Here is a 20,064-nt window from a genome sequence, read left to right as displayed (position 1 = left end):
GCCATAACTGGGCAGGTTTACTGTGAGATCCAGGCTTCTGAGAAGTGCCTGAGGTCCAATAAGTACATCAGGGGCCTCCAGGGATAAGTGGCCCTTACATACTGAACCAACCACCAGGACTTGAGGCTCCAACAAGAGCATTGATTGGTACAACACCAGTTCTCTGGTCAGCACAAAGCATCACAGAGCTCAGAACTGGGCCAGGGAACCAGGACCATGGAGCCCATGATCAGTGGTTGATAAGGGGCTGGTGGGCCTCTGCCCTGTACCTGAGCAGGACTTCAGCACCTGGTCATGGGCATGGTATATCAGGCAGGGGACAACTTGATGGGCCTGTGACCACAGAGCACATGCTCTCAGGCCAGGGTCCTTTCCACTTTAACTTATAGATGACACACTGCTCTATTTCACATATTGTTAGAAAAATGCAAGGGTGTCATTAGGTAAGAATGACATTTCTCTGTAACACCCACAGATACAGTCTTGCACAAAGATTTTTGGTAGCATCACTGACCCTTCTTGGAGAAACAAATAGATTGTTTTCCTCCCAATTCTAATGTTTCACTGTCCTCTACTCATTCACCTGCAATTATCACACCCAGATCTGATGATGAACCTCAAAATCCACTACTATGATGTATAGGATGATGTTTCCCTTTTTATTCCATATAGAATGGAGATGATGAACATTACTTTAGACATTTTTATAAAAATGTGTATATACTTTACTTAAACAGTATGATAGAAATGCAAACATCTTACACAATAGTAGACATAATTATGTAATAAAATTCATCACAAGTAGTACCGATCAAAAAGATTCCAAAATTTTCATTATTTTGCCATCATTTTCAAGGACCAACTTCAGTCATCCTATTGGCATTCTAAAGTAAATATAACAGACCACATTATTTAGTTTGTAGGTATTTTGGTAACTATATCTAATAAATAAAAAAGAATGAAAATATTGCTATCATACTTAATAAAATATAAATAATTTCTTAATATCAAATAAAAAGTCAGTTTCAGTACATTTTGTGATTGAAATCCTAGGGGTCTACAACCAGCATAGACTTTGCATGGGCACAGCAACTGCTTCTGCCAGCACCCTCAGCCCACCCCCACAACGTGCTGACCTCAACCAGGTGCCTCATGCCAAGAACACCTCACTAGTGGATCCCAAGGGGTGTTGAGTCCTGGAGGGGCCTTAGTTTGATTTCTGAAAACTTTTCCAGTAAGATTTGATAGAGTGGAGAAAAAAAACCTAAAGGGCTTTTTTGTATTCATTAAAGGTCTATTTCATTAAAATTTAATCTGCAAAGTGTGTTTTAGTTGGCTCTCCAGGCTGCTAGAGTGCAAAGATGAAAGCATTGTGGTATTTCATTTGTTTGTTTGTTTTCAGAGTAAAGAAAGACATTTAAAAAAAGCAGAACTCCTATGCCATAAATTTTTCGAGCATGGCTTCAATTTGAAACACTAGGGTATTTAAGAATCCTAAAGACTGACATGTTGCCACTGCAACAGGATTTCTTTAAACATTCCAATGACTATTGAAAATTTTTACAAGATTTTTTATTTTACTAAAACTAAACTCTAATAAAATAACTGACTTACAAACTATAACAAGAGGGTAAATATTTAGCCAGAGATATGAGGTCCCCTAGAAAAGGAATATTCACCTCTTTACATTGAAAGTTTTCTACAGGCATCTTAATAATTTCAGATAGAACTTAAAATTAATCTTAAAAATAGAAATAAGCAAAAGGGCTAGTAAACCTGAAAAAATAGTAATAAAAATGTGCTCAAATTTACTGATAGAATCATGGGTGCATCATACTATAATTAGACCCTACCAGTTTTAAGTAAATAAGGAAAATATGTAATTAAAAAGGAAGTCTTTCCCCTTTGTGAAATAGCCACTTTTGACAGGTTGTTCCCCACAAAATAGCCGTATCCCTTTCCGCACCCGCCCACCAGGAAGGGCCTGTTCCGAGTCCCAGCAAGTAACCATGTGTGCTTGTTAGAAAAGACCCGCGGTGTCCTTGAGACAGCAGCCGGGCCCTGCGAGTTGTCTCAGCAAGGCCAAGCCTTGGCTGCTGGCCGGAAGGGCGCCCAGCGGCAGCCCCAGCAGCCAGCGCCACTGGGGTTCCTCAACTCTATCCCTGAGGCAGACCCATGGCTGTGTCTCATCCACTGGCCGGCTTCCGCCCAGTCTTGTTCTTACCCAGCTGGCTAAGGGGTGTTGCTGAGACACGGGGGAGGAGGAGGTGGGGGCTCCTAGGTTAGCAGACGTTGCAGTTGGCGGGCCAGGCGCAGCAAGGTATGAGGAGCGCGTTACTTCCTGACGTTTTTGCAGAAAAGATCAAAGCAAGGTTATTTCCTCCTCTTTTATATTAGACTTTTTCACTTTTTTCTTCAAATTCAGTAACAAGGAGGTGATTTTGATGTTTTTGGTCTTCTAATAGTAATGACCTGTTTTCCTATGGAGGTGGGAGAGCTTGTTTAGTTAGGGCTGTTTCTATTAATCTCTGGATTAGTCTTCTAGCACAAGACATAATGTCACATCCCACTAATGTTAAGGTATCACATTCAGTAATTAAGGAAGTTAGTACTGACATCATCAACCCTTTCCATTTTCCAAACCACTGCTCCATGAGGCTAGTGAAAGGGTCGCCTGTCCCTGAGTTTTCAGCTAGCTCCTTAGCCCAGGTCGCGAGTCCTTGCAGAGCTCTGGTGACGGCGCCATCCAGAGCTGTGCCGTTGGGGTGTCAGGGCAGCACTGGCCGCCAATCACGACGCACACCCCGCCTTTTCCTGCTAATATCATATCTAAAACCGTTCCATTTCCCCAGGTCATTTTACCGGTAGGTTCTAATTGTTCAGCTATACCTTTGATGGCATCCCTGGTATAATTTACAAATCTTTGTTGATTATTGTATGCGTAGTTGATCCAGTCTACATTTTTATTAATAGTGGACCACCAGAAGAATATAATCCAACCCAGTGGCTATTTGATTTCTAGCTTTGAATTCATTTGGTACCCCTCTGGGGACTCCAATAACATCAATAAATATATGGGCATCAAAAGATCCTCTGAGAACATCTATTTCTCTTTTTGTCCCATGTCCCCTTTCCTCACCTGGGAGCTGACGGAACGCCAGGGTAAAAGGATGGCCAATTGCACCTACTCGCAGGTGCCACCCCAGCTTTCCCGTAGGACTTCAGTCTGTCTTTACAATTCCACCAGACATCTGCTCAGGATATGGAGAGCACAGACTTCCTATAGCTTCTTGAAGGCCAGGCTTTCATCACATCCTGTCGTGTTTCCAAGAGACGCTGCCCCTCCTCCTGTCTAGAGAGACATGAGGTGAAGTTGACGTCAGAGGCTGGTGGCCTCACGGTCCTCGGGGGCTGACCCGCAAGACCTCTCTCGTCAGGGAAGAGCAACGATAGGGTTTTGCTCAGTTTATTTCCCCATGCTGTGGTCTCCTGGAAGAGAGGTACCATACAGTGCATGCCTGTAAAGTCTACAGGCCATCCATGTGGAAGGGGAAGTATCTGGGCCTCCAGTCTCCCTGTTGCAGAGGTGTAACAACACTTTTATTTAGGGTGAGGACAGAATACTTGATCCATTCTAACCAGGCGTTTTTCATCTTTATACCCAGTTTCTACTGCAACTGTCTGCCTTAAATCCTTGACCTCCATAATGGTTACCTTAGATGGGTCATTGGGGAAAGATATAGATACAGTGCTGTTGTCAGGTTTTAGAGAAGGAGTAGGGGATGTGACGGTTGAGGCAGGAGGTATTATTTTTAAAGAGAATTGTCCAATTGGGTCTGTACGTGATATATCTGCTCCCGTTCCAAAGGCTCTAAGGTTGTGTCTTCAGAAGTGGGGACATTGATTGTAAAAAGACCCACTGACAGCTGGAACAGGGAAATGAAAATAATGCTAACTAAACCTTGTGGAAGGTTATTTTGGTGGGGTTGGGTCCTGGTGTGGCCTCCCATCTTCCCTCTCTGGGGCAGATGGCCTTTTTCACCCGTGTATGGGTCCAGCTCTTCCCGGCTGTGCAGACAGCTGTCTCTGCAGTCAGAAGCACTCAGGCTGGTTTGAGTTTTTCTTCCCTCCAGACTTTGAACAGCACATAGTCTCCGGATCGATGTGGATGCATCGGAAACTCAAGAGGTGGCGTTTCTGCCAGAAGTCCCCTTTCCCTTCGAGAAAGCAGAGTTGGAAGACAGACCAAGTACACAGTTCTTAAAAAACTGATCTTTGGTTTCGAAGGTGGGAATGTAAGTAGTTGAATTTAGGTATGGTGATCCATAAAGCATTTCATAGGGGATAAGTCTATGTCTTTTTGAGAGGCCATTTAGATCCTTAAAAGGGCTACTGGCAAATGTTTAGTCCAGGGTAACCTGGTTTCTAGGATTAATTTAGTAAGGTGGTGTTTCAGAGTCTGGTTCATTCTTTCTACCCTTCCTGAGGAAGGAGGGTGCCAGGGGGCATGGTACTCCCATTTAATTCCCAAAGCCCGTATGAGTCCTTTGATGATATTAGCAGTAAAGTGACTCCTGTTATCCAAATCAATAATTTTGATCAGACCAAATCAGGGTCAATATATTCAATTAAGATTTTGACTACATCAGCTGTCAGTAGTGCCAAATCAAATTATTTTTTTGTTTGTTTGAAACAGAGTCTCATTCTGTTGCCTGGGCTAGAGTGCTGTGTCTTCAGCCTAGTTCACATCAACCCAAACTCCTGGGCTCAATCGATCCTGCTGCCTCAGCCTCCAGAGTAGCTGGGACTACAGGCATGCGCCGCCATGCCTGGCTAATTATTTTTCTATATATTTTTAGTTGGCCAATTAATTTCTTTCTATTTTTAGATCAGACAGGGTCTCGCTCTTGCTCAGGCTGGTTTCGAACTCTTGACCTTGAGTGATCCACCTGCCTAAGGCCTCCCAAAGTGCTAGGATTACCGCACCCGGCCCACATTTTATAATGTTCAGAAACATAGACATTCTAAGAAAAAAAATTTTCAGTGTGGAACAGGACATATTTACTAACATATCTAAATGTCTTTTGTTTCTTATAAATAATAAGCCAAGAGTATATAAGCTTAAAGTTGTACTTAGTAATTAATGTCATAGCTTAGATATTATTCAGAAATGATTCAGATATTTAATGATTACCCATTATTTAACTTAGTTTAGCAAAGCTGTTAGTATACTGTTACCAAAAATATTTGAGAAACCTAAAAAATTCATTATAAATTCATTTATAATCTTTTATCCCATCTACATCTATTTTATGTATTCATTTTTAACAACTACCTTGTTTCCCTGAAAATAAGACCTACCCATAAAATAAGCCCTAGCAGGATTTCTAAGCATTCGCGCAATAGAAACCCTACCCCGAAAATAAGCCCTAGGGATGGGCGTGACTACGCAGCACATCTGCACAACCCATGCATTTCCTCACGGAGCAGGAAAGAAGACCAGCAGCCCTTCTCATCTGCCCCGTCATGACAGCTGCTAGACCAGAGGTGACCAGAAAGGTGCAGGCAGCCCCACCAACAAGGCCGGCTCCCCCTGTCAGGTCCCGGCCACCCTGTGCGTGCTGCAAACTGAGGCTTTGAGGGGGAAACAACACATCCCCTGAAAATAAGCCCTAGGGAGTCTTCTTGAGGAAAAATAAATATAAGACACTGGCTTATTTTTGGGGAAACATGGTATGTTAGAAAAAATCTCATTAAATGTTAAATGTTGCCATCATCTCAAGTTAAATTTCCTATTAACCATTTTTATATTATGGTATGTAAAACAAGTATCATATAAGCAATAACCTTTAAGTTGAATATGTGCATATTTTGCTAACCATTCAGAAGACATCATTATTTGTATTAAACTAGTCATATTTACCAAAAGATTTACTCAAGTCACATGAAGAACTTCAAAAATATTTGGCCTTATTTATTTAATTTATGAGAATTTATTTATTCTTAAGGTAATTAGTCTCGTATTGACAATATACAAACACATGTATAGACATACATGCATGAAGAAGCAACATATGTAAGTACACATGTATGCATCTAAAAGCCAAAGAGAATGAAGAGTTCAATGTAAAAGAGACTAGATATAGATCTACCATTTGATCCAGCAATTCCACTACTGGGCATCTACCCAAAAGATCAAATGACACTCTACAAAAAAGACACCTGCACTCGAATGTTTATAGCAGCACAGTTCACAATTGCAAAGCTGTGGAAACAACTCAAGTGCCCATCAGTACATGAGTGGATTAATAAAATGTGGTATATGTATACCATGGAGTACTATTCAGCTCTAAGAAACAATGGTGATATAGCACCTGTCATATTTTCCTGGATAGAGCTGGAACCCATTCTACTAAGTAAAGTATCTCAAGAATGAAAAAACAAGCACCACATGTACTCACCAGCAAATTGCTATTAACGGATCAACACCTAAGTGGACACCTAGTAATAACATTTATCAGGTGTCAGGCGGGTGGGAGGGGGGAGGAGGAGATGGGTATATACAAACATAATGAGTGAGATGTGCAACGTTTGGGGGATGGTCACACTTGAAGCTCTGACTTGAGGGGGGCATGGGCAATATATGTAACCTTAACATTTGTACCCCCATAATATGCTGAAATAAAAAATATAATAGACTAGAGCTTTAGATCTGACAGCAATCTTTTCATCCACGATTCTTAGGGCTACATGAGGAAAAATAGGTGTACCCTGCTAAAAAAGGAGGAACAAGTATTTTTTTCTGTGTTCTTCAAAGGGTCCACATGCTACTACAAGTTTCCTTTATGTCCCCTCATATGGTGTCAAAGGTGGCCAGAGAAAGGAGAGACAGATGGCAGTAAATGGAAGAACAAGTCCTGGAGGAGCCTGTTTGAGAAGATCTTGTTTTACCAAAAGCCAGTAAAGTTATACATTATTCTCTGCATAAATCATGTCAAGAAGAGGAGAAACAGACAGAGGGTGAGGTTTAAGAAGAGAGGAATTCAGTTGACTAAGGGAATTTTATGGAGCAAACAGGCCTCATATAAATATATGTATGCATACATAGCCTACATATCAGTTTTAATTAAGTGAAATTTTGATTATAGAGCTCTTAACAAATTTTTTAGCAGGACCAGGCATGATGGCTCATGTCTGTAATACTAACACTTTGGGAGGCAGTGGTGAGAGAATCACTTGAGATCAGGAGTTCAAGTCCAGCCTGAGCAAGAGTGAGACCTCATCTTTGTAAAAAATAGAAAAACTAGCCAGACATGGTGACACATGATTGTAATCCCAGCTACTTGGGAGGCTGAGGCAGGAGGACTGCTTGGGAATTTGAAATTTCAGTGACCTGTGATGATACATACCACTCTACCCTAGCCTGGGTAAGAGAGTAAGATCCTGTCTCAAAATATTTTTTTTTCTTTTGAGACAAAGTTTCACTCTGTTCCCCGGGCTAGAGTGCCATGGTGTCAGCCTCGCTCACAGCAACCTCAAACTCCTGGGCTCAAGCAATCCTCCTGCCTCAGCCTCCCGAGTAGCTGGGACTACAGGCATGCGCCACCATGCCCGGCTAATTTTTTCTTTTTTATTAACAGGAGAAAAAACAAGTTTTATTCACATGCGTGTGGGAAACTGAACAGCTAGGATAAGGGCTAAATACCAACTTAATAAAACAGGGTAGGGTTGGGGCTTCAGGGGAGAGTATGGAAGGTTGTGATGAGGGTCCTTTACATGACGTTCTTGGAAGTCAGGGTGCTAAAGGCCAGTCTCCTCCTGTCTGGGTGCTTCTGGCAGCTGAATTCTTAGAAAGTGCTGTGTTAGATAGGAGAAGTTCAGGCAAAATTTCCTTCTGCATCTGCTGTAACTCACATTTCCATGAAAAATCACATTATGCCATTCTTTTTTTTTTTAATTTTTTCCAGCATACAAATGTTAAGGTTACATATATTGCCCTTGACCCCCTACCCCCTCGAGTCAGAGCTTCAAGCGTGTCCATCCCCCAGATGGTGTGCATTCCACAGGTATATGTATATACCCATCCCCTCCTACCCCCTCCCACCTGCCCCACACCCAATAGATGTTATTCCTATATGTCCAATTATGTGTTGATCAGTTAATACCAATTTGCTGAGTACATTGGTTGTACTGTTGATCAGTTAATCAACAGTTAACAGTTAATGATCAGTTAACTGTTAATCAGTTAATACCAATTTGCTGAGTACATGTGGTGCTTATTTTTCCCTTCTTGGGATTCTTCACTTAGTAGAATGGGCTCCAGCTCTATCCAGGAATATACAAGAGGTGCCATATCACCATTATTTTGTATAGCTCAATAGTACTTCATGGTAACTTTTTCTATATATTTTTAGTTGTCCAGCTAATTTCTTTCTATTTTTTCTTTAGTAGAGACGGGGTCTCGCTCTTGCTCAGGCTGGTCTCTAACTCCTGAGCTCAAATGATCTGCCCGCCTGACCATCACAGAGTGTTAGGATTATAGGTGTGAGCCACCACACCCAGCCTCAAAATATTTTTTATCAGGTCTGAATAAATAGCAAACAGTCCTGTTCCTTGGCTTTTTCTATCTGAAATTTACACCAAGAAAAAATTATGGAGATGAGGCATGTTTGTTTATATTTAAAGCTATTTGTCTTTGAGATGTTTAAGCTTTTTTTTTCTGAGTGTATGTTTTCATTTATCTTGGGAGATAAGGCTAAAAACATAAAAACCAACAAAAATTTCCTACCACATTCTAAGTATAAACCAACATTTTAAATCAAAGGCAAACACAAATGACTCAAAAATGATACAAATGAGCATACATGAAAACAAAACCAAGAAGTCCTTTATGGCTTTAAGAAAGGTCTCCAAAGGCCAGGCAGGGTAGCTCACGCCTGTAATCCTAGCACTCTGGGAGGCTGAGCCGGGCAGATCACTCAAGGTCAGGAGTTTGAAACCAGCCTGAGCAAGAGCAAGACCTCTGTCTCTACTAAAAAAAATAGAAAGAAATTAATTGGCCAACTAAAAATATATAGAAAAAAATTAGCCAGGCATAGTGGCGCATGCCTGTAGTCCCAGCTACTCAGGAGGCTGAGGCAGGAAGCCCAGGAGTTTGAGGTTGCTGTGACCTAGGCCAACGCCACAGCACTCACTCTAACCTGGACAACAAAGCGAGACTCTGCCTCAAAAATAAAAGAGGCCTCCAAAGAGGGAGCAAAATGTCACAGACCTTGTAAAGTCTATACCCTTTACAAAGAGAGCTTAAAGAAAGTTTGACTAGGTGCACGTAAGGTGAAACTGACATCTGCCGGCCATATTTTTTAGGTCTCAGCTTCTCAAATGACCATCAGCCGACAAAGTCTAGGGGGAAGATTAAAAGAGACAGTTGGTAAAACTGAAAAAGAAAATTCAGATGGAGGGGAGAGGGGAGAAAAAACGCCATCCACAGGAGTAGAGAAGATTCAAAATGTAATATTCTCACTTGGAAGTTAAAATAATTTACCTAGATTAGTTAAGTGATATAACGGTAATGAAAATAATTTGACAATTATTGGGCTGGGGAATTAATATTTTATTTAGTAAACTATTATTTTACATTTTAATCCTACAACATACTAAATTTACATCTTTCTGATTATCTTTCCATAACTATTCAGTAACTCTTCACTAATGACTAATACTCCCTAATTAGTGTTGCATTCCTAGCTTCACCTAAACTCACAGTCCTTAACCACACTCCCAGTCACCCTATCCACCCTTATGCCTTGCTTTACCTTACCTGGTGCAAACCACAATTGGGCTCTGCTTGTCTGTTTCTTTGTATGTGTTGTTATTAAGACACCTGTCTCCATGTTAATTCTAACCGACTATTGGTATGATATTTTCCTCAAAACATATAAATTCCATCATTTTCTTATTTGAAATATCCCATATGTTTTCGACATTGTGCTCATGCTATTGGACTAATGATTTCTAAAAAATAACTTAGATAAAAAATTTTAGAACACAGTCAATAAGTAAAAGTTGTTTATAATGTAAATATTAAATTATAATAGTGTGTTGAGTAAGAAACACTTTTTTAGATATCATTTTTAAATATTCAGTGTTTTAAAAGTATATTGCAAAAATGCATTTTAAAAAATTTACCTTAAACAATACACATTTAAAATGCAAGAAAATGGTCCAGGCGAGGTGGCTCATGCCTGTAATCCTACCACTCTGAGAGCCCGAAGCAGGTGGATCGCTCGAGGTCAGAAGTTTGAAACCAGCCTGAGCAAGAGCGAGACCCCATCTGATCTAAAAATAGAAAGAAATTAATTGGCCAACTAATATATATAGAAAAAATTAGCCAGGCATGGTGGCGCGTGCCTGTAGTCCCAGCTACTCGAGAGGCTGAGGCAGGAGGATCGCTTGAGTCCAGGAGTTTGAGGTTGCTGTGAGCTAGGCTGACGCCACGGCACTCTAGCCAGGGCAACAGAGTGAGACTCTGTCTGTCTCAAAAAATAAATAAATAAAATGCAAGAAAATTTAAGTTCTCAAAAAGGGAGTATGTTTTACCACAATTCATAGAAAATAAATATACACAAACTAAGCAAAAGCAACTGAATTACACTTTTAATGCTGCTCTAATCTTCTTTATTACATCCCTTGGATTATGACTTCCTTTGTGTGTCATCACATATGCATCATGACATCATTGTTAACGGTTTCCATCAATTTTCACCACAGATTATTGATCCAGGCTCCACTGTTGCACATTTGTTCATTTTCAGACAAAGCTGGGATGAGAACACCTTGATCTTCATGCTATTATAATTCCTGATTATATGCTCTAAGAGTTACGTAAAACAAAAGGATTTAGTTGGTGTGCAGAGTTTGAGGACGGCCACCTAGGAGCTTAGATTCAATTTGCCCTGAATATAAGCTCCTATTAGCATCAGGTATAAGTGGAATTTTTTTTTTTTTGAGACAGAGTCTCACTCTGTTGCCTGGGCTAGAGTGCCGTGGCATCAGCCTAGTTTACAGCAACCTCAAACTCCTGGGCTCAAGCAATCCTCCTGCCTCAGCCTCCCAAGTAGCTGGGACTACAAGCATGTGCCACTATGCCCGGCTAATTATTTTTCTACATATTTTACTTGGCCAATTAATTTCTTTCTATTTTTAGTAGAGACGGGGTCTCACTTTTGCTCAGGCTGGTCTTGAACTCCTGACCTTGAGCGATCCACCCACCTCAGCCTCCCAGAGTGTTAGGACTATGATAAGTGGAATTTTAAGGAATAAAAGACACAGTGTGTAAGTTGTTCACCAAGAATTTACATGAAAATATCATGAGATATTGATTGGCTATACTTTTTTTTGTATCACACATTTCAGGAACATGAAGATAATGGGTGAGGCAGATAGTCTGAAATAAAATGTCTTTGAACACTTGCCCGCAAGCATCTGTTAGGGGTTTGACTTAAGTCACATATACATGTCTCTCTGGGCCTGATCAGTTTTCCATACCACACATAGCTCAGAAAGCTCTGAGCTGTTTCTTTCTCAGGACACAGAAATAATGTGTTGTGAAGGTAGACCTCTCCTTACTCCCTGCTGCCACCATGTGATTTCTGTCCAGTCAAACACTTGTCTTCTAGGTAATGGCATGACCCTGCCCTTTTAAGAACAAGTGGTCAAATTCAGAAATTGCACCCATGACATATTTGCTCTTAGAGTTTTCCACCAAAAACCCACAGAAATACCTACGTGACTCCTGGATTATTTCCACACCAAAATACCGAATCTGTAGCAGGAACCTGGTTCTCCCAGCAGCTAAATCTGGAACATGATGTTCCAGAATGTGATCATAATCTCGTCTACTACGTGGAGAAAAGAGTAAGACATGGCCCCACCTGGACTTGCATCTGTAGCACAAACCAGTCCCTCCACTAACTCTGCACTATTCCCCACTCATGATTCCTCGAGAGCATGCACCTTCTCTGTTCTGCCTATTTTTCTCCATAAACCCTCTTTTTTTGTCCTCTCTCTATGTCCAAGTCCACCTCTCTGGTGTCTGAATCCTGCTCCTCTTGTAATTCAAGACCATGGAGGTAGAGCTGTCTGGGGTAATGGCAAATGCAAATTAGAAATCTCAAACTTAATTCTCAGAATTTAAAGTGAGAGAAAAAATTTTGACCCCCTTCTTTTTCTTGAATTGTTTAGTTTAGAAAAGTTTTATATTGAAATTCTTTCCTGCCACTTCAAAATATATGTAAATTATTTTAACAGCTAAATAGAACTTTTGCCATTCTTTTTGACTCAGCAATGGCTTTTTCTAGGACCTGGGCACTATTGCTTTGAATTTAAATACCCAGAAAGATAGAGCCCTATCCAAATTTTTTATAGGAATATAGGAGGCTACCTTCAGCAAGCACCTGGCTCCAAGTTGCAAATCCGCATCTTGTTATGAAGACAAGAGAAGTCTTATTTTTATTTTGAATATAGCTAAATCAGGATTTCCTTTTAATATAGTCAAAACAGAGATAGCCTCCCCAATTACCTGAGGAATTCAAGATATATGACAAGTGGTGCTGTCAAGTCTTCTACTAGAAGACTAATTATGGTGACTTTTCTTTGTTTTGGCCATCTCTTAGCAGATTGCCTATGATGTCGATCACAGTCTGGTTTAATTATGTAATAAAACAGTTTTCCTTCTGTTCTACCATTGTGGATAGTTTTACAGATTTTCTGGGCTAGAGATTATTTTATTATATTTCTGAAATGCTGTCCAGAGTTTCCAGACATAATAGAATCATATAAAGTGCCCACTAAGTTTCGCTCTAGACGTGTCTTTTCCTCTGAGGCTTCTAGTCACAACCCACAATTGTGCAGCAAGGTGTACACTGCTTCAAAATATGTGGCCTATTTGGAATCTTCAGTATCTTTTAGAACAGTTAGAGCAGATTTCTACAAAAAGTAACCTCACAGGGCAGCATTCAGTCTTTTCATCTCTTTGTTTCAATGCACTTGGAATCTTCAGAACTTGAAGTGGAGTCAGAGTACATGGGGCCCAAAAACTCAACCAGGCTTGTACTTGTACATTGAGTAACCCTTAGAATCTCAACTTCTCCATCCTACTCTTCTACAAATGTTCATGGATGTGCAGAAGGCGCCTGCCAATTCTCCACTCTCCAAGACCTAAATTTATAGCTTGAAATTTAGATCCATACCCTAGGGTTCAGGATGTGTTAGAGCCTTTGCACGAGGGGTTGTCTCTAGCTTTCCTCCCTCACTATAACCCCCAAGAACACAGAGCCAGGTTGATCCAACCTAGAATCTGCATGTAAGATCTGGCCTCCACCTGGGATTTACAGACAGGGCCAGATTTTGAGCTGAGGATATACAGAAAACTCAGGGGAGACATTTTCTACATGAGAGAGATCAACATAGATATCTTAAAGTCTCATTTTTGGAGTGGGGTTCTCTGAATTTTCTACACCTTGTCCAGTGTTCTGCTGTAGTTGTGTGAGGGGCTACTGATGTAAACAGAATGTGGTGGCAGAATCTATAAGTGTAAACTAGCACCTCAGCAGTGGAAGGTCAGGGGCACAAAATATAAATTGCCATAACCCCAATTATCCCTTGTCCTTCCTCTTACCCCCAAGTTAGAGGATCATGGACAGGTAGTAGCACATAGCTGATGCAGGGTCAGCTGCTTCACCAGGGAAGATTTATTCTCTCTTCTGACCCACAGAGTCAGGCCGAGTGTCTCCTGCCTGGATCACTATAGGGGCATCAGCCTAGTGTCACTAGGGACCCTCTCACCAGAACCTGGGTGTCTTTGAGACATTGGGGATACCCTGTGCAGACTCGGTTCAGGCTGACAAAAGGGTTTAGTCCTGATTCCACCTCAGAGGGAGAGGAATGAGTGATCCAGGGTTTGCTTCTCCCCTCACAGAAGGAATATCTATGGTTGATGCACAGATGAGAATTGCTTTAGCACTTGGGCAAAGAACAAGGAGGAGGTCTGGAGATGCAAACTGATACATAAACCAGTTGCCTCCATTATACCCGATTGTGAGAAAACCAGATGAAGCAGTTACGCTCCTTAATGTGCAGAAACTTTCAGTCTAGAACAAATGTATAAACGGCTGAATTTAGCATTTTGTAGTCCCCAAAAGGGAGGTGTATAAGGGACTTGGTCTTTATTTGTGCCACTTCCCTTATATTGTGTGCTGATGTCACCAGCTGAACAACTATTAATGGACAGAAGAGTTGTTGTTGTTGTGGTTGCTATTTTTATTTCTATTGCTTTACCTTGGTAAGAGTAAATATTTAGCTTATAACAATTTTCCTAGAAAACCTTTTCTGTTTGGGTCAAATTTCTTCTGATTATTTGTTATAAAAGTGACAAGGATAGAGTTTAAACAATTAAAAATAAACAAACTATGTGAGTAAAATTTCTCTTAGGTAGGCTTAAGAGATAATTGAAAATAAACCAGCAGCACAGAGATGAGGAGCCTCAGGTCTGCTCCCTGCCCCAGCCTTCTCAGATCCACCCTGTTCTGAGCCTGGTCCAGGTCTTGCTCCTCCCTGGAATCTCCTCTCACAGAACCAACTAGAAGAGATTAGACGTTTGGGTGGCTGCCCCTGCTGTCTTTTTAAAGGTAGTGCTGGTCGGGTGCAGTGGCTCACGCCTGTAATCCTAGCACTCTGGGAGGCTGAGGCGGGAAGATTGCTCGAGGTCAGGAGTTTGAAACCAGCCTGAGCAAGAGCGAGACCCCGTCTCTGCTATAAATAGAAAGAAATTAATTGGCCAACTAATATATATAGAAAAAATTAGCAGGGCATGGTGGCGCATGCCTGTAGTCCCAACTACTTGGGAGGCTGAGGCAGGAGGATCGCCTGAGCCCAGGAATTTGAGGCTGCTGTGAGCTAGGCTGATGCCACGGCACTCACTCTAGCCTGGGCAACAAAGCCAAGACTCTGTCTCAAAAAATAAAATAAAATAAAATAAATAAAGGTAGTGTTTACAAAGTTTTTAAAACATGAAAACAGGTAAATGGGAACAAAGGAATATATATTTGGGGACCTTTTTAAATTAAAACCTGTGTTTCTAGAGACATCCCAACTAGCAACTTGTTTTTCATTCCTGTTGCTATTGTTGCTCCACAAGTTATAAAAAGGTAAATATTCACACAACAATGCAAATTTCTCTGAACTACACTCCAGCCTTTTCTGTAATACTCCTATCTGTCCAAATTTAGTTTTTATTGTATGTATTTTCTTAAAATCAGTAATAGGGAAAAAGAAGAGAAATAGAAAGACTGGGTCTTTCTTTTGAATCCTGCTTGGAATTTGGAAAAACTAGTACCTGCCTCCCACGATATTATTATGAAGATTAACTCACACAATGTCATATTCCCAGCTCAGTGCTCTGTAACATACTGGTGAGCATGTGGTACCTGCTTAGTAAAGATTGCATTAATGCATGTGTGCATGTTGTTTTACAAATGTAGGCTGACTGAGACATGGCTGCCTTCTCCAGCCTTCTGTGAACTTTAAATGGCCATCAGAGAATGTGATCTTTCAGGACAGTATTTGTGTTGTGATAAGAATGTTGGGTCCAAGGGACTCTGTGTGCTGTACCTGCTGTGTCTTAACAGAGTGCTACCAATAATGGCTTTAAGGAGAGGATCATCTGCATTAACAAAAGACTTCTTATAGAAGGCGATTCAAAGATCCCTTTGCAAACCTGAAGAACCACATTACTTACAGTGGGGCATGAAATACCCAGTGATTTATATGCACATAGCAGCTAAGTGGTTTTCAGCCCAGGCTTCCAGTTAGCATCACATGGCCAATTTGAAGACTTGTTCCTTACCCTACAGATTCTGTTTTTAATGACTAGATTTAGATAATGAATTAATTTTTCTTTCAGACAGAGTCTCATTCTGTTGCTGATACTAGAGACCTGTGGCGTAAGCCTAGCTCACAGCAACCTCAAACCCCTGGGCTCAAGCAATCCTACTGCCTCAGCCTCCCTCGTAGCTGGGACTACAGGCATGTGCCACCATGCCTGGCTAATTTTTTAATATATTTTTTAATTTTAATTTAATTAATTTATTTATATATATATTTATTTATTTTAGCATATTATGGGGGTACAAATGTTAAGGTTACGTATATTGCCCAAGCCCCTCCTCCCCACCCACCCGCCCGACACTCGATAAATGTTATTCCTATATGTCCACTTAAGTGTTGATCCGTTAATTTGCTGGTGTACATGTGATTAATTTTTTATATATATTTTTAGTTGGCCAATTAATTTCTGTCTATTTTTAGTAGAGATGGGGTTTCGCTCTTGCTCAGGCTGGTTTCAAACTCATGACCTTGAGTGATCTTCCTGCCTCCTCCCAGACTGCTAGGATTACAGGTGTGAGCCACCATGCCCAGCCTCATATTTGTTAACTAGAGAAAATTCTTTTGAAATTGGTAGATTTTAAACAGGTCTCAGTACTGTAGGTTTCCATTTAATTCTAGACTGTGGCCCCATTGTCACTCTTCTGAAACATAATAATGCCCAACCTGGAAACTTATTCCCTGCAAAACTAGGTATCGTATACGAAGAAGAAACCAAGACATTCTCAGATAAGCAAAGACTGAGGGAATTCAGCAAGACAAGACCAGCCCTTCAAGAAGTACTCAAAACAGTGTTACCCATGGATCAGCACAATAAACACTCACGAATGTTAATCTACTCAAAGCTAAATATCAAAGCCCAGATACCACAAATGGCTCAAGAGAGAAAACAAAGCAACAAAGTGCAACCCCAAATAATGAACAGAAATCTTCCCCACCTATCAGTTACCTCAATAAATGTGAATGGCTTGAACTTCCCACACAAGAGACGTAGGCTGGCCAAATGGATAAAAAACTATGAGCCAAGTATCTGCTGCCTCAGTAAACACATCTAACCTGCAATGATGCAGTGAGACTAAAGGTACAGGGGTGGAGAACAATATTTCAAGCAAACAGAAGCCAAAAGAAAGCTGGTGTGGTGGTGTTGATTACAGATAACTTAGTTTTTAAATCAACAAAAGTAAAAAAATCAAAGAAGGTCACTACATAATGGTGAAGGGTACAATTCAACAAGAAGACATAGCAATTCTAAATATATATACTCAGATTCATAAAGCCAACTCTACTTGATCTAAACAAATGGATAAACAACAACACCATAATAGTCGAAGACTTTAACACCCCATTGACAGCACAGGACAGACTCTCCAAACACAAAATCAACAAAGAAATAATGGATTTAAACAGAACTCTAGAACAAAGGGGCCTGACTGACATTTACATACATTCTACCCCAAAACCACTGAATATACATTCTTCTCATCAGCTCATGGGTTATTCTCTAAGTTTGACCATATCCTAGCACACAAAGCATATCTAAAACAATTTTAAAACATAAAAATTATAGCATGTATCTTTTCAGATCACAATAGAATAATCAACCCTAACCTGAACTCTCATTTCTACACAAAGTGGTGGAAACTAAACAACCTTCTACTGAATGGTCACTTCATAAATGAGGAAATCAAGATGGAACTCAAAAGAGTCTTTAAATTAAATGACAAAGGAGACACAAGTTACCAAAACCTGTGGGACACAGTTAAAGCAGTCCTGAGAGGAAAGTTTATTTCCATAAATGCCTATATTCAAAAGTCGAAAAGATCACAAATAGACAACCTAATGAATCGTCTCAAAGAGCTGGAAAAAGAAGAAAAGACCGACCCTAAACCCAGCAGAAGTGAAATCATTAACATCAAATCAGAACTAAATGAAATTGACAACTGGGAAACCATACGGAAGATTAATAAAAAAGTTGGTTCTTTGAAAAAATAAACAAAATTGACACACCTTTGGCTAGTCTAAAGAAAAGCAGAAGAGAAAAATCTCTAATAGACTACATCAGGAACAATAAAGGAGAAATTACAACGGATGCCCTGGAGATTCAAGATATAATTTATGAATAATACAAAAACCTGTATGCACACAAACTCGAAAATGTGGAGGAAATGGACAATTTCTTAAAAACACAGTCTCCCTAAACTTAACCAGGAAGAAATAGAATTCCTGAACAGACCAATATCAAGTAATGAAATTGAAACAGCAATAAAAAACCTTCCTAAAAAGAAAAGTCCTGAACCAGATGGTTTCACACCCAAATTTTACCACACCTACAAAGAAGAACTGCTCTCTATCCTGCAGAAATTATTGCACAACATCAAGAAGGATGGAAACCTCCCCAACACATTTTATGAAGTGAACATAACCCTGATACCAAAACCAGGAAAGGATGCAACAACATCAACAAAAAAACTACAGACCAATATCACTTATGAATATAAATGCAAAAATTCTCAACAAAATCCTAGCCAATCGAATCCAGGTGCTTGTCAAGAAAATAATTCATCACAACCAAGTGGGCTTCATCCCAGGGATGCAGGGACGGTTCAACATACACAAATCTATAAATGTAATCCACCATATAAACAGAAGCAAAAACAAAGACCATATGATTCTGTCAATAGATGCAGAAAAAGCATTTGACAAAATTCAACACCCTTTTCTGATAAGAAAGCTCAACAAAATAGGCATCAATGGGCCTTACCTTGAAATGATACAAGCCACATATGACAAACCCACAGCCAATATCATACTGAATGGGGATAAATTGAAAGCATTCCCACTTAGAACTGGAACAAGACATGGTTTCCCACTATCTCCACTTCTATTCAACATAGTGCTGGAAGTCCTGGCTACAGCAATCAGACAAGAGAGCGGAATTAAGGGTGTCCAAATGGGAGCAGAAGAGATCAAACTCTCACTATTTGCTGATGACATGATATTATACCTAGAAAACCCCAAGGATTTAACCATGAGACTCCTTGAATTAATAAATGAATTTGATAAAGTCTCAGGGTACAAAATCAATACACATAAATCAGAGACTTTCATATACGCCAACAACAGTAAAAGTGAGAACCAAATCAAAGACTCAATTCCCTTCAAAATAGCAACTAAGAAAATAAAGTACCTAGGAATATATTTAACTAAGGAGGTGAAAGACCTCTACATGGAGAACTATGAAATACTGAAGAAGGAAATAGCAGAGGATGTAAACAGGTGGAAGACTATACCATGCTCATGGGTCAGCAGAATCAACATTGTTAAAAATGTCTATACTACCCAAAGTGACCTACAGAGTCAATGCAATCCTTATCAAAATACTATCATCATTTTTCACAGATATAGAAAAAATAGTTTTATAATTCGTATGGAACCAGAGAAGACCCCATGTAGCAAAATCAATCCTAGGCAATAAAAACAAAATAGGAGGTATCAATTTACCAGACTTCAAACTATACTACAAGGCTATATGGTAATTAAAACAGCTTTGGACTGCCACAAGAACAGGGACATTGACCAATGGAACATAACTGAGAACCCAGATATAAAACCACCCTCAGACAGCCAACTAATCTTCGACAAAACAGACAAAAACATACACTGGAGAAAAGAATCCTTATTTAATAAATGGTGCTGGGAAAACTGGATAGCCATATGTAGAAGATTGAAACAAGACCCATACCTTTCACCTCTCAAAAAAATCAACTCATGCTGTGTAACAGACTTGAACATTAGGTGTGAAACTAATGTTTCACACATTAGAGGAAAATGTTGGAAATACCCTTCTAGACATTGGCCTAGGCAAAGAATTTATGAAGAAAACCCCAAAGGCAATCACAGCAGCAACAAAAATAAATAAATGGGACCTGATCAAATTAAAAGGCTTCTGCACAGCCAAAGAAACTGTCAAGGGAGCAAACAGACAACCTACAGGATGGGAGAAAATTTTCACAAGCTACACATCCAATAAAGGGCTGTTAACTAGAATCTATTTAGAACTCAGGAAAATCAGCAAGAAAAAAAATCAAACAACCCTATCAAAAAGTGGGCAAAGGACATGAA

Source organism: Microcebus murinus, chromosome 13 (assembly GCF_040939455.1).
Source record: "Microcebus murinus isolate Inina chromosome 13, M.murinus_Inina_mat1.0, whole genome shotgun sequence".
NCBI lineage: Eukaryota > Metazoa > Chordata > Mammalia > Primates > Cheirogaleidae > Microcebus > Microcebus murinus.
This window is presented reverse-complemented; position numbering follows the sequence as displayed.